This window comes from Amblyomma mixtum, chromosome 2 (genome assembly GCF_055824585.1).
Source record: "Amblyomma mixtum isolate Tamu chromosome 2, ASM5582458v1, whole genome shotgun sequence".
Lineage (NCBI taxonomy): Eukaryota > Metazoa > Arthropoda > Arachnida > Ixodida > Ixodidae > Amblyomma > Amblyomma mixtum.
The window spans coordinates 286569637-286584012 of NC_143013.1; the positions used below are offsets into that span (position 1 = coordinate 286569637).

The window sequence follows — 14376 nt, forward strand, 5'->3', positions numbered from 1 at the left end:
TGGTCCGAATTACGGTTACAACAGCAGGCCTCGATGAATGTTCACGGTAGCGGCTTGATCGGGCCCACGTGGTCCGAAGTACGGTTACAACAACACATTATGGCATTTCTATTCCCCGCAGAAGCAACGCATCTGACCACACGAGCCATCTAGCCGATAAAAAAAACGATGCTTAGAAGCACATCCCGACCGCCCACACTTTTTCATCCAGCGAGAGTGGAACCCCAGTTGGAACTAGAGGACGGAGGCCGCCCACCTCCCACCGCAGCGGGAAGCCAGCGACCGGCTGCTGTAGCAACCGAAGCCGTCGCCAAAGCGCGACCGTCGCAGGCAGGCGCGGCGACCAGGATAGGAAGAGAGCGAGAGAAAAGGGGGGAGGGGGGGACCCAAAGGCTGCTGGCGGCGGTGAGCCGACGCCGTCGAGACTAGCGCGTGTCGTCATCGGCTCTTGTTGCGACATCCGGCCGAGAGGGGGAAGAAGCGGAGCGCGCGCACAAACCAGCACGAAGACGGCGGCCATGCCGCCCCTGGCCCCCCCTCGATCGGCAGCCAGACAGCAGCACGCGCATGCTGCAGCCCCGCGCCGACGGCGCGAACTCAAGCGCAGGCAGGGACGGAGGAGGCCAGTTCAATCCTCCCGCCGGTTGTTTACAAAGCGGCTCCTCCCTCCTCCTCCTGACACACACTCTTTCGTTTTGTCGCCCCTGCTGCGGCTGCAACACCCCGCCTACGCAAAGTGGCCGACGCCGCTCCTCTCGCACCCAGCTGTCTTTTATAGATTTTTATTTCGTTTCTTGCGAAACTTTTTTTTGTTGTTGTTTCTTCCTGGGAAGCACGTCGGAGAAACCGCGGGAACAAGGTAGAAACTTACGCAGGAGGAAAGCCTGCCGGGAGAAAGACGCGAGCCACGCGCGCAATGCGTCGTCCTCCCACAGATGCGCTCGCGCGCTTCTTTCATTCTCCTCGCCCTCTTTCTCCCCAATGCCGCGCGGTGGGGCGACCACACTGCGCTCTTTCTACCGCGGCCTTCTCATTAATTCGCTACCCTCATCCTCCCTCGCAAGCACGGATACATCGCTGACCCTGCACGCTTTTTCTGACGCGCTCTGTCCCCTTCCGCTACAGAATAGCATGACCAAAGTACAGCGAAGCGCGACTTTACAGCCCCGCCTAGCTCGGAGCCGGAGAGAGAAACAAAACCGTCGCGTACGGCAAACGAGAAAGTACCAGAAAACAGCGCGCGAAGGTCATCGAGCACTTCTGGGAACGAACCGTTTTTCCTCATCTCCACTTCTTTAGTTCAACGCAGTTTCTGCTTATCTCTTCACTCCGCACAAGCAGCGGCGTCAGCTCGATGAAACAAGAGTTCGCTGCACCGGAGGCGTCGAAGCAAAACATGCCGCCAGCACAACCGACACCCGCACGGCGGCGTTGCGACACCTAGTGTGCTTATACAGCGCACGTTCGTGTCGACTGTGGCCTGCAGCATTGCAATGGTTCGAGCGACGTCCACACAGTCTGCGCCTCATTAAAAATGCAGCGCTGCATTCAACGCCAGCACCCCCCCCCCCCCCCCCCCCCCCCCACTCCGCCTTTCCCTGGGGCGGTCGGTCATGCACCCTTCTTACGGCTTCTGCTGCCTGCCACTGCAGCAAAAGCACGAGCATAAACAAACAACCGCCGTCACAACCAAGAGCGCCGATGAAAGCTGTGTTGGCTTCCAAGGACGCTGGGTATGCTCAGCAACGCACTTCGCGCGGTCTTCTAGGTAGTACGTACGCTCCCTCAAGGGCACCGGGTCTCGCTTGCAGGTGGCCTTATTGTGCGGGTGTCGCGCACGCAGTGTCATTTCCAAGGAACGACATTCGCAGCTAATGTCATGCGTCCCCTTCGGCACGGAGAACTCCAATGACACACGGAAAAAAAAAAGAAACGACGTAGCCACCCTTGGCAACACCATTGCAATCAGGGTATTTTGGGGAATTTCTGATTAGACAATTAAATAAAATAAACCAACAAATTTGGGGAATAAATTCTTCGTTTTGAAGGCAACGCTTTGCCTCTTAGCATTGCAAAGAAAATGCCCGATCAGAACGAAAATCAAACGAAAGCAAACGTGAAAGTGCTAGCAATATAACGCGTTTACGACAACCGAGGAAAATATCTTTGCCACCATGCCCGTCCAAAATTTAAAATGTTTGAATAGGAGAAATCTCGCAATCTACCGTTATTCCCTAACAGACAGGCAATTCTGTCAAAGTGTGTAATCAAAATGAAAGAATTCAACTTTGTTTTTTCACATAAAATTTATGGCTTGGGCGATGTGGCGGGCCAGTTGGTAACATATATCTGAAGGTGTTCTTCGTTCTGTCCTGTTACCTTCTCTGTTCCTACAGATATGTATCGCTTGGGGGGGGGGGGGGGGGGGGGGGGCGACCTTTGCCTCTATTAATCCGCCCTTTTAGCTTAGGAAGCAAATTCAGCTTCTCGCGAAAGACGTTCCAACGACACAGCGCTCTTTTCTATTGACAGGCCCCGCCGACAGGCTTTTGCGAGCACCTCGTTTTTTTTTTTGTTTTTTTTTATGGCTTTTCCCAGCAGGCATGATTAAATGGCCACAACCACTTAATATTGCTGTTAAAGAATTGAAAAGCAACAACGTTTACAATGAAATGTTTCATGACAATCGCGCACACGTTTCGCCGCATGACAGTGGGCTATCACAGCCGTTTGGAATTCAGTTGCTTCCGCGGCTAAATTCGGCGCCTTATTCGCCGTCTCCCCTCTTCTCCGAATAGCTTAATTTTCGAGAAATTCCTCATCAACAGCGCGCGCAGCTGCTCACGTGACACATCATATTACACACTATTCGTTTTTACGGCACACCATTTAACACAAAACACCGCACGTTATCACTGTTTGGGTGCAAACAGCCGCAAGAAGATTCCCCACACGCTAATTAAAACGGCGAGGCTAAACGCCGAGGGCGACCGCCGCCCTTGAACACGATAATTTCGATAAGGAGCTTTCATTCAAATAGCTCGGGAGGAAGAGGTGAGAGACGGCACATTAATCAATCCGTCGATGCGTGATCGACGACCCGTACAGCACCGTCGAAAAACCGGCGCGAAAAGCACGGAGACCGACAAGAGAGCGAGACGTTCTGCGGCACTTGGCCGCTACACAACAACCGGCGCGCGACGTGCAGTGCCCGCCAAGCAAGGCGCCCGAGCCGACGCCGTTGCTGCAGCCGGGAGAACGACGACGGCCAGGAACGGAGGAGCGCGCGCGCCTTATCTTTCTGCGAGCCTTGCGGTCCTCACGGTCAGAGAGGAAGAATTGCCCGATAACGAGGGCGAACGGCCACGGCGCCCGACGCACTCCGAACGGGGCCGCCACAGAGGAAGGATGAGGGGAAGGAAGGTGGGGGGGGGGCACCGAAAACGTACTCACACGCACATACACGCTGTGAGCAGGCAAGCAAGCAAGCCAGCAAGCAAGCTTGCCGACGGCTCAATCGAGTGCAGCAGGCGCGGCGGAAATACGGGGCGACGTCGACACAAGGACGCGCTTCGCGCGCGGAGCGCCGTCAATGCGCATCTTTGACGGGACGTCGCTGCGCACCGCTAAAGGGAAGGGCGCATCGGCGAAAAGGGGGAAAAAGGGGGGGGGGGGGGACGTGAAGTACAACACGTACAAACATAGTTAACAGCTAGCAAGAACAAACTCTCGGGAAACACGGGAAGTTTTAGCGGGCTTGGAACGTTGCCTCAGAGCCGCAACCATTGCATTCTTGTATGTACACTCACGGTCAAAACTTAATAGCAGGCAATGTTAAAGAAGAAACTGAACTTCATCCCCGTATGTGCGAATCACAAAGCGCTCATGCGGCAGGCCCAGGTTGAGAAGAATTTAAATTTCTTCAACAGAGTCCCCCTTCCATACACACTTAAAGGGGCAGCGCGATGATTTCATCAGTACCAGTTAATATCATTAAATAGATTCATCACGCTTTCCAGAGGCCAGAGCAAAAAGAATTATTGAAATCGGAGCATGCAAACGAAAGTTATTCCACTCTGAAAATTCGAAATGAAAAGCTCAGACGAAAACGCATTTCACTCACCCATTTCACTCACCCAGTACCGAGATTGGGCGCTACCAATCAGAACCGCGCCTAGCGCACACGCAGCGGAAGCGTGCATGCAGTTGTTGCTTTGTCGGGGCTGTAGACAGCCGCGCATTTTGACGGCGTCTTCCCCCCGTGTACGCGACGCCGTAGTCAGGGCAGGGGTGACTAACAACAAAGGAAGCTCCCCGAAGTTTTTTAGTCAGACTGGAAGGCTGTCAGCGGTAGCCCCCTCCCCCCCAAACTCGACTCCCGTCTCCTGTCCGGCCTTTCTCTTGACAATTTTGGGCAAGGTGTGTCGACTGGCTTTTTTTTCGCTGCCGTCTTGGTATGGTCACGGCCGGTCTCGACGAGCGCGCTTTCTGGTCTGAGCCAACGTTTTTTGAACAGCGCTGGCCGCCACGAAGGTTTGAAGCGGAATGGAAAGTGTCGCCCCTAGCTGTATTCTTGTTGGTTTTCGTTCGCTTTCCCTGCTTCTTTCCAGTTTTTGTGGCATGCGAAAAGCTTTCAGCACTCAGAGACATAATAATTTTGGATCCATTTCGCAAGTATAAAGGAACAATATGCAAACTGGACGCCCAACCAATGAGAAAGGCAGCGCCCTATCTGGATGCCACCTCATTTCCGCTGCCACAAATGGCCGCCGCGTTGCGACAACATCGGCTCGAAACAAGCATTTCTAGCGAAGATTAAAATATCAAATATAATTATTTCGGCGATCTCATTGCGCGTTCAGGGCTCACAATGTCCCTACTCTGCATACAAAGAATAAAGACCCCATGCTTTATCTACATCGCAGGGCACCTTTAATGGCGGGTGCACAATCAAGGCTGCTCGCCTGGGACTAATTTAGACGCCACCGCGTCTCCCGGAAGCTGTTTGTGCCTCAGAGCACTAATGTGCCTCATATTTACCCAAAATAACAAAATTCGGTGGGTAAATAAAAAAAATTCGGAAGTTTTCTGGGCGTCGGAAAATGCTCATGCCATTCGTACAGCGCGACACGTGCATCCTTCTCTTCGCACGACAGACGTAACAAGTGTTGTTCAGCGCAGCGCGGCGAGCTCACACTGGCAAATAGGTTTACTTTCAGGGAAATGCACCACTTTCTATCAATGACCCCCACTCTCAAACCACTGTGCCTGGAAAAGAACATCGAAAATTCACTTTCCACTTGTCAGGCAAGACGTTTTCTGCACTGTAACGCAGAAAGATTAATGCAAGCTTCTAACTAATAGTTTCCTTCCAGGACATTCCGCGTGTCATCAGCACACACACAGAGGAAGAAACAGAGCGCAGATACCAAGAGTCTGCGAGGCAGAAAATTAAGCCAGACCACAGAAAGCGAGACACTAATAAGCCGATTGTAAAAAGACCGGAACCGAACACAAGCCAACAGCGTATGCCGCTGTTCTCTACACAGAATTTGCTACCTCGCGCACAAGAAGAAACGCAAAAGACGGTCGTTAATCCGCGGAGTCGTGAGAAAAACAAAAGAGTGCGAAAGGGAGTGGGTAAAGACGCGTTAAGTGAGCAAGGGCAGAACGAGAGAGTAAAGCATCACAAAAAAAAAAGGAACACAGGGATGGCGCAGAGAAAGCCAGCAGGAGGAGCAGCCACGAACGAGCGGCAGAGCGGACCTCCGACCGGCGGGCAGCCGACCGAGGCTCCGCGCCTCGGCGCCGATGCCGCCCGCGAGAGCAGTGTGTGTCAACGGAGTCACGAAGCTCGCCGAAACAGGTGGCCGCCCGGACACGTCGTAAATAAACGCGCCCCTCGAAACAGGGCACCGGTGAGCCCAGCCGCGGCTCGGAGATTTCTCAATGCCTCTTTTTCTCTCTCTCCGACTCTCCGCGCTCTCTTATGCGCGCACTGCGCCCCCAAACAATCCTCTCCCTTCCCGCCCCCGCTTGGAGTCAAGTACCTGTCGTACGCAAGGACGTTCAGCAGCAGCTATGTGCGGCGTTAGCGATGTCCCCAGGGGGGAAGACCCGCTGACAAACAAAGAATCCAACCGCGATAGAACCGCCTATTTCTACATATAGTCGGATACAAATCAAGAACGAAGCAGCGGCTTTTCCCCGTCAAAGGACCCGTTTCCAGCCAATGGCGTAGACGGATTCTCATGAGCCTCAATTCAGGGAGTGGCAGATCAAAGGTGATAGTCCCCTCCCTGCACCGATACCCTAGCAGGCTCATGAAAATAGGCCGACGCCGTAAGCTGCAAGGGTTTCATTTGATGGAGAAAAGGCGCCTCGCTCGTGAACTGTATCCGACTATAGCTCTAAATAATTACACCCCTTCTCTCTGATTTCAACCCTGCAAAACGGCCCTGTAAGTCAAAGTGCAGGCGCTCGCGCTACAACAACCAACATCATCAATCTGTTAAAAAACAAATTCTCTGCACGGAAGTCGTTCTCCCCGCACCTTCGCTGTTGCACCGCGTTTTGCCGGCATGCGCCCAGCTCTCACACGCCCTACTTCCCCTTCGCAAGGTCATCCACGATTCGTTTTCACGGCAGCGCGGCGCGAACGGCGTTGAGCAAACATGGGCTGCAGGTGACGCTTCGCCACGGAACATCGTCGGACAGGTGGGCACACGCGAGCACTTCGCGGTTTTCATTCGCGGACGCCGCTTAACGTTTCGTGGCGTTTGTCGACGAGCGCAGGAAAACGATCGTAAACCAAGAATAACGGGAAAGCACAATGGAAAGGAATAAAGCGACGGTGCAAAAACCATGCGACCCATAAAAGAGGTCCGATATCTATAGCTCGGAAACGTAATTACAATAAGGTGACTGCGCTGGCTAGTTACAAGCCGCAGCCGGTACAACTCGCGGCAATTTTCAGATTAGCGTAGAGGGCAATACGCTCGTCGAAATGCCCGTGCGGTGCTGGTCTATTAAGAAAAACAATTGTTAAAATGATCTACACTAGGGGCGCCATAGTCGCACACTTTTCCGGGACCGGAGTTTGCGAATATAAACCACTCGGTCGAAAACCTCGAAACGTCTACACGGGAATGCAGAATGCAATGAGAATGCGTCAGTCTTAGCAACGCTGAATCGCAATGTGCAAGCTGTGCACAAGGTCTTTAACAGCACTGCAATTCTGCTTTTTCACTACTTTTCCCCGTCCATTTGCGCGAGACCAGCTGCCAATAAACAAGGCAGCCTAGCTAAGGGTGCTAAAGCACTGCTAACTGAGCCTGCGTGCACTGCAGAATTATTTATTTATTTATTTATTTACAAATACTGCTGTCTCTTGCTACAGCCATAGCAGGGGTTAGTTACAAAGCATAATACAACAATGCATGGGCGTCCGGAAGGGGGGGGGGGGGGGGGGGGGGGGGGCAAGGGGAAGCGGTAATGAAATTCCTTTTGCACTGCATCTACTTCACTCACTTTTTTTTATGCTAATGTAATTTGCTAGGCTATCACTACTCCTGGAGTTCGAAATACTTCCAGTTCGAACTCACCTACTTCAATTAACTGGCGAAGGGTTAATGAAGGCGGTTCTATTCTCCCCTTCCACTCTTCAATTTAGGAACGCTTTCTACTACTCGCTCTACATTTTTACACCTCCTTGCGTGTAATTCTTCGTAGTTAGATTTCAAGGTTATTCTGCCGTAACAGTGTGGCAAGTACAGGGCGATGACCTCGGAACAAGGAATATGCGTAGGCTGCTCAGGCATCCATTTATTCCTTTTCCTATTTTTTTTTATGACAACCCCATACCTACAACGATGTCTAAAGGACGAATGCAGCGATACAAAAAAAACACAAATACTACGTCCATGGACACTATGAAGCGAGTGAGATACAAATTAACAAAAAAAAAACACAAATACTATGTCCATGGATCACAATGAAGCGAGTGAGATACAAATTAACAAAAAAACACAAATACTATGTCCATGGATCACAATAAAGCGAGTGAGATACAAATTAACAAAAAGAACACAAATACTACGTCCATGGATCACAATGAAGCGAGTGAATTGCGAAAATGAGCCGCCGCGTTTCATTACGAAATATCGATTTGAGCCACGACTCGCGTTTCAATGGACGGCTGTGATCGCACTCCGCGCCGCGAAAGGAAACTGAGCAGAGAGCAACACGAAACGGCAGGAAGCGCGAATACGATTCTCCTCCGGCGCCAGAAAGAAGGGCCGGTCGCCTCGAGGGATCTGCGTCACGGCCGGGACGGGAGGAGGACAACGCACGCACGGAGAGGCGGCGGCGGCGCTGACGCACACGCGCCAAAAGGCGGCGTACGCCTCGTGGGCACCACGACAATTCTCGTACAACCACGCTCGGTTGTTTACGCGAAGGGTTGACGCTGCTGCGAGCGACGGGCGGGGCCAACCTTGCTCAAAGTATACCGCAGGCTGACGCTCTATCGCACAGCGACGCTCAGATAATGGATTAAGGCCGACCCTTCTGCGACACTGCCACGTGAGACTGTCACGTGACCTCCACTGTTGCCACTCGCAGAACACCCCTGCCGCACATAGGCCAAAACACTTGTCTAGAGCACGCGATATCTAGCGATAACATTCGGTTAAAAATGACCAAATGGTTTGGATTTCATCATAGCCACCAGCCTGACTATACCTACTGCAAGGCAAAGGCCTCTACCATGTCTCTCCAATTCACCCTGTCATTTGCCAGCAGTGGCCACCGTACCCCTGCAAATTTCTTCTTAATCTCATCCGCCCACCTATATTTCTGCCGCCGCCTGCTATCTTGCCTTGTCTTGGAATCCACTCCGTTATCTTGCCTTCGCATTACATGTCCTGCCCAAGCCCATTTCTTCCTCTTGATTTCAACTAGGATATCATTAACCCGCGTTTGTTCCCTCACCCACTCCGCCCTCTTCCTATCTCGTTACGCCTATTATTTTTTTTCCATAGCTGGATGCGTTGTCCTTAACTTAAGCTGAACCCTCTTTTGTTAGCGTCCACGTTTCTACCGGCAAGATACAGCTGTTGTATACTTTTCTCTTGAGGGATATTGGTAAACTAAGATTCATGATCTCAGAGAATCTGACATATGCGCTCCACCTCATTCTGGATGTAAGCATCTGCAATTAAAATTAAACTCATGGGATTTCATCGTCATTTCTTGCCTCCCTCGTCGCACCGGCTTTGGGAGCTGCGGAAAACACAGTTCGGTCCTTCTAGAAATGTGCTTTGAACTCTGTACTGACGCCGGACCAACCATTAGGCGCCTACAGGCGAGGCATTCGGAAGTGGCGAGCTAATACCCTGTGATCTGTTCACGTTACTGAGTACTGCCATCATTACATTTGTTGTGGAATTTTAGATACACACGTTGTTCGGCACAGAAATTAGAAATTTTACCAAGTGTGTGGGCAGGGCTGCTGGTATATGCCCGATGTTTATCAAATATACTTTCGCAAAAAAAAAAAAAAAAAAATTCGCGCCAGATCCAGCGTACACAAGTCACAGAAGACTAGGGGCTAATTCTAACGATGAAAACGCTCACAAAACAACACTGAATAATCACCCTTCAATGATCAGACAGGCTTTCGTAAAGGGTACTCGACAGCAGACCATATCCAAGCTATCAATCAGGTGATATAAAAATGCGCAGAATATAACCAAGCCCTATTTATAGCCTTCATTGATCACGAGAAAGCATTTCACTCAGTGGAAACCTCAGCTGTCATGCAGGCATTGCGGAATCATGGTGTAGAAGAGTTAGGTGAAACTATTGGAAGCTATCTATAACGACTTCAACGAATCCAGGAAAACGAGAGGCAAGCACAGCAAAACAATTGTAATGCCGCAGGTTAAAACTAACGCCTACCGTTCATCATTCTTTCCTCGAACCACAGCTGAGTGGAACGCCTTACCCTATGAAGTAGCTGACATGCCCTCAGTTGAATCTTTTGTTACAGCTGTGTCATCTTATCTATGATGCTGCAAGTATTTCTTTACAACGCTTCTTGCTTTGCCGTCCGCCTTTCAAAGTGTATTCCTTCTTTCTTTTTTTGTGTGTTTTTTGATTGTGCACATTCCTTCATGGCTGTTTGTCAATAGCATGTTTTCTTTCTTTGCCGCTGTTAAACTCACCTTAGCAATTGTTCAAGAACAATGTATCCACTCCTGCTTTGACTGCCAAGAGGCAGTTGGCAGTATTTGATAAATAAATAAAAATAAATAAACATAGTCCTCCATACGGCGCAGCCTCATGTCGGCAAAGAAGCGCTTTATTAAAATTATTAAGTCTTAGGTACTACTCTCCTGAAGCTGTTGTGCAGTTTGTTGCGTGTCAGAATGCAGCAAAAGCTCAAGTGTGATGAGTTCCATCCCATGGGCTACAATGTCGAAGTACCAATCGAAGCAGCAGTGCGAATGCAAAATGATACCAGCCAACACTAAATAACACTTCATTGCAGCATAAATTTGATGCCGCCGCCATCGTGTAATGCATAAACAGTGTACAAATATCCTGCTTCGTGAAACCATTAGCGAGTCATAAAAGCCAAGAATAATTAACACTACGTCACAGCAATCGTCTGAACTAGCCGCCACGTAACGCATAAGCAGTACAGAGAACTCCCCACACTCCAGGTAGCCTCTGAAAATAGTATGTTGTAGCGCATGGAGGTGAAATTATTAGCCGGCAATCAGTCCACAACGGGACGCCGGAAACGACCTTCAACGAAAAACTTTGGCGAGGGCCGCGGATGGGGAGGAGGAGGAGGGCAGCCAAGCACGTGCCCCGATAAGTGAGCTGTTACAACGAGTGCGACCAGCGCTGCACAGATGGCGAAGTCGCCGCGCGCGCGCGTTGATGACAACCCGGGCGTCAGAATTATTCAGGCGCCCGTGTCAACAGGACCGCGCGGGGGGAATTGAAACAAAATGACTGCCGGCCGACAACATGTTCGCCCGGCAATAAAACAACCTGTCGAGTTCAGCACGCGCACAGCCCTTTCCGCGTGCGCACACACTACATACACTCCCCTCCTTCACCGCCGCCAAAAAGACCCCCCCCCCCCCCCCCTCTCTTCCGGGCAAGCAATGAGCCCCCCACGCCTGCGCGGCGGCAGCTTCTTCCGTCCTCGCGAGACTGGGAAACGCGAGAAATCACTTAGCCTAATTGAACCTGAGCCGCGCGTCGGACCGGCTTGACCGAGCCTGCCCGAAACGACAGCGCGCCGCCGCTTTCCAGCACTGCTTCCGCCGCCAAAGTTGTTAAAAACACGGAGAGGTGGAAATGAAAGAGCGCGGGGGGGGGGGGGGGGGAATCTCGCTTAACGAGCTTCGTCAGAGCGCGCGTCCATCCATCGTTTTGCACCATCGGAAGGAGGAGAACCTCATCATCCGCGCGCCTCAAATCCACTCCCTCATCTTAAGCAAACCTCGGCGACACTAGCCTATAATTTCATTACGAGCGAAGGGACCGACAAAGCGAAGTTGTCGCCGAAGAAAAAAGAAAGAGAAGGAAGAAAGGACGTGAGAGGGGGAGTTATTAAAATCAAATAGAAATGAGCAAAGGAATTGGAGCGGTGGCCCTGCAAACGACACGGGATCGAAATCAGTCACCGAGATATTAACGACAGGGGCACTACATTATATCGCGCGCTCGCGACGGTTCCAATGCCTCTGAACATTGGACGACTAGCAACATTCTACAAGTCAGCTCCTCCGCGAGGATGTTTTCCAAACAGAAGCTCTCGCACACAGACGGCATTGTAGGATTATTTTTCCCGAAAAGGAAGCGGGACAGATTGGCATTAATCTGAGTCAGAAGGAAGCTAGCGATACGAAACAATAGTCACCGGAAAAGCTTTCGAGTCAATCTAAAACATCCACAGACTGGCCATCCTCTCAGCAAAAAATCAGCAAAAGCCCCGCACCTGACGCGCTCGCTCCGTGTTTAGAGCAAGGATGCGAAAACGAGAAGCACGTCTGGACAGGTACTGGTGGGTGAATAGTCAGCACCGTAGTATCCTTTCGACATGTACCCTTCTTGGAAAGCTGGTGGCAACCGTCTCTGGAGCTGTGGTTGCCCCTCTCTCCATTTTCTAAAAAGGGTACAATGATGGGCGTCTGCGGGACCTTCTTCCCTCGCGCTAATCCTAATCCCTGTTGGTGGGTTCTCGGAGAGCGTGTCCGAACAAGGGTTTTTTGGCTGTAAAACATCTTCCCGCGAGTCGGCATTCCTGCAATTTTGCAAGCTGTCATTTCTCCCCAGCAAGCAGTCACACTAAATCACCACGCAGGCAGCGATTAGTTCCACTGATTTTAAGTTCCACCGCCGAGGCACGACGCGAGAGGTCACGGCACCAACTAGAAAAAAAAAAAAAAAGCGATGGGAAGGCGGGAAGGACGGAGGGGGGGGGGGGGGGGGGGGGTTAGAGTGGGGCGATCAGAAACGGCGAGCCGCCGCCAGTCAAGTGGACGAACAAGCTTATCGCCGGGAAGGCAAACAGCTGGTGCCATACAGAGAGAAAGATGGATGCCACAGGGCGCGCGCGCGCGCTGCTCGGGGCAATCGACGGCATTGCAATGACGACGGCGACGAACAACGCGGTGCCCGTGATGAGAGAAATAATGCCCGGAACGCAGAGGGTGGAAATATCAGCAAGGGAAGACACCGCGTCGCGAAACGCAACGCACGCACTGACAATGGCCCGAAAGCCGTAATGGTAGGCTATATACTTTCCGCCGCGACAAGTAGCAGGCCGAAGCCAGGCCGCGATAAACGCGTCGAGAGAAAAAGAGGCGAAGATAAGACTTCGTGACCTTAGGAGTCCGTGATGAGTAAGTCTGCGCAACCCGCCGAGCTTTCTTCCTAGCTACTGTCGCAGTTTACAAATACAGAAAAAAAAAAAAGAAGGAAAGCAGTTCAAGCAGACAAGTGACTCAGAGCACGTGTGTTTGAAGTAGTATGGGCAACGAGAGGTCAATGGACTAAAACAAACGATCCAAGCAGGAAGTATTTTCGTCAACCCCATTTGGTACTACCTCCATAGCGAGCACTTTTTTTTTTTTTCGGAGCGAAAGAAGAGATGCAAAATGACATAGGAACGGCAAGCACATTACATGCATTGCCATAGAACGAGGGAACCTCTTTTTTTTTTTTTCTGTACATGTAGTTTGAAACACAATAATCAAAAGAAAGAAGTGATTAATGCTAGGGACACACGCTTTGCGGGACAGGGGTGGAATGGCAGGCTTTCGTCAAGGGCACCAACACAAGTAAAACGTGCGTTCGGCTGAAACGATTTCGAGTGAAAGTTAAAAGATGCATCCATGATCCATGGACGGCCGGCATTCCGATTACTGCCCCCGAACAATTTACCCCACGTTCAACTTCATTAGCACGTGTGTTCCACAATGAAAAGACCAATGAATGCACTTCGCCTCTATGTCGTCAAGCGCACATGACTGGATACGTGCCAACATACCCCCGTACGTTCGTTCGCCCGAGAAAGAAGCATTTTATATTATCGAACTTCCCACACAGCCCAATCACGCACAAAAAGGGAAGGATAAATGCGCCATGTGTTCCGGGGCAATAACTACGCGAGCTGTCCAGCAGCAATCTCTTCCTCTGCTCTGACAAGCTGTCAAGGGGTGACAAAAAAATGAAACATACAGAAACGTAAGAGCGCGCTAACATGCATGCGTTTCGGGGCGCGACACGCCGCAGAGTAACTCACGCGGAATGAAAAAAAAAAAAGTCAAGAAAGAAAGCTGAGCCAGGCACAGCGAGAAATAAAAAGGCGTTGCGAAGGAAGCACGCAGCCAGAGAAGAAAAAAAAACGCAGCAAAACTCCCATCTGTCCTACATTTCCATCAACACACGAGCCGGCCTCGAAGAAAATGCATGCTGCCTTTCATATATAGAGGTCACTGGTCCCTACACGACGGCTGCGGAAAAAAAATAACGCCTCGAAAATATCTGAAGCATCGGAGTTCTTTTCAACACCCTTAGTTACTTGAGTATGACTGAAGATGTATTTAGTGAACACCTGTCGCGAGTTGGAAAAAAAGGCGGCAATTAACAATCGCGGCAGTGCAACACGCGCGAAAAGCATTTCACTGTTCGGCCATTCAATCACTAAAACAAATGCGCCCCCTTTATAGTTCTCTTAATAGCGCAGGACACTTGGCGACCGCCGATGCATGCGATTAAACTCCCAAGCATCGCTGATAGCTCGATGCACGTGCAATCTTGGCGCTGAACGTGTTCTCCACTCGGATGGAA

The 14376-nt window shown here is 51.0% G+C and overlaps 1 protein-coding gene across 5 annotated transcripts in view; it reads right to left on the reverse strand.

Moving 5' to 3' along the window:
• Window positions 1-14376, reverse strand: part of LOC149364353 (uncharacterized) — a 387789-nt gene that overhangs the window by 372326 nt on the left and 1087 nt on the right. The window lies entirely within an intron of this gene.